Below are 1,201 nucleotides of genomic sequence, written 5' to 3'. Positions count from 1 at the left end.
ATATATATATATATATATATACACACATTTATATACTTATACATTTACACATATGTATACTTACAGTATAAACAGATACGTATATGCATATTTTAATATATATAGGTGCATAATTACAGTATATATAAAGTATGTATGTATGCTTTATGTATACGAAAAGAAATGTTTTCAAACATACATATATACAAACATTTATCTGTATACCGTAAAACAGATGTAGTGGTGGCGGAAAGTATTGGAAGAGGAAACTAACTGATATTTAGGCAGGTAGAATATTAGAGACAAGTACTTTTAAAAAAGATACTGTCCTCTCTCCCTACCTCCCTTCTTTTCTCCCCCTCTCTCTCGTCCCCCTCCTTCTCTCTCGTCCCCCTCCCTCTCTCTTTCTCGCTCTTTCTCCTTCTAACTTTATTGCTTGCTGTCTAGCTTTCTATTTCATTCACTTTATCTTATTATTCACTATTTCGTTTCTTGCGTGTGCATGATTGTCTCAGTAGTATGTACCAAATTATACATAGATGACGAACAAGAGTGTAGAGTGGAGTGAAGAGGCATTTGAAGAGGCCTGGATAACGCATGCAAGACTCAAGAGAGATTTAAGGAAGAGTGTTACGATCGAGACGGTGAATCACAGTGACCTTTTTGTGTGCACAGTTTGTGACAGACCATGCCTTACTTTTGCAGGGCTCAAATCTCATTTGCGAACCAATGGAAAACGAACCTCCAAAGACTTTTCTGCCTATATGTCTGTGCACACCTTTCAATGCAATGTATGACCGAAAGTTTGCAAATCTAACGGAGGACTCAAAAGAAAATTTAAGATCCATAAAGATCATAACTTATTTGGAGCTATTGGTAGTCCAAATCGGATATGCAATCTATGTGGGTGTCTTTTCAAAACACTGCCTGGTTTAAAAAGACACATCAGATGCCATGATGGTTCGAATGTATAGGTACAGAAGGTAGTCAAACTCTACATAAAGAGTAGACGACCACCACCAAGTACGTATGCATGTAAGTATGTATGTAAGAATGTATCTATGTGCGTATGTACGTATATCACGATATCAGATGTTGGTATACATCACCGGTCACAATGCACTTCGCATGGTTTTAACTTTCGAATGCTAACCACTGGGTAGGTTAGCAGGCCATGTGTGTGTGTGTGTGTGTGTGTGTGTGTGTGTGTGTGTGTGTGTGT

The sequence above is a fragment of the Octopus bimaculoides genome, chromosome 8 (assembly GCF_001194135.2).
Source record: "Octopus bimaculoides isolate UCB-OBI-ISO-001 chromosome 8, ASM119413v2, whole genome shotgun sequence".
NCBI lineage: Eukaryota > Metazoa > Mollusca > Cephalopoda > Octopoda > Octopodidae > Octopus > Octopus bimaculoides.
The sequence above is the reverse complement of the archived record's forward strand: the minus strand, read 5'-3'. Positions refer to the sequence as shown.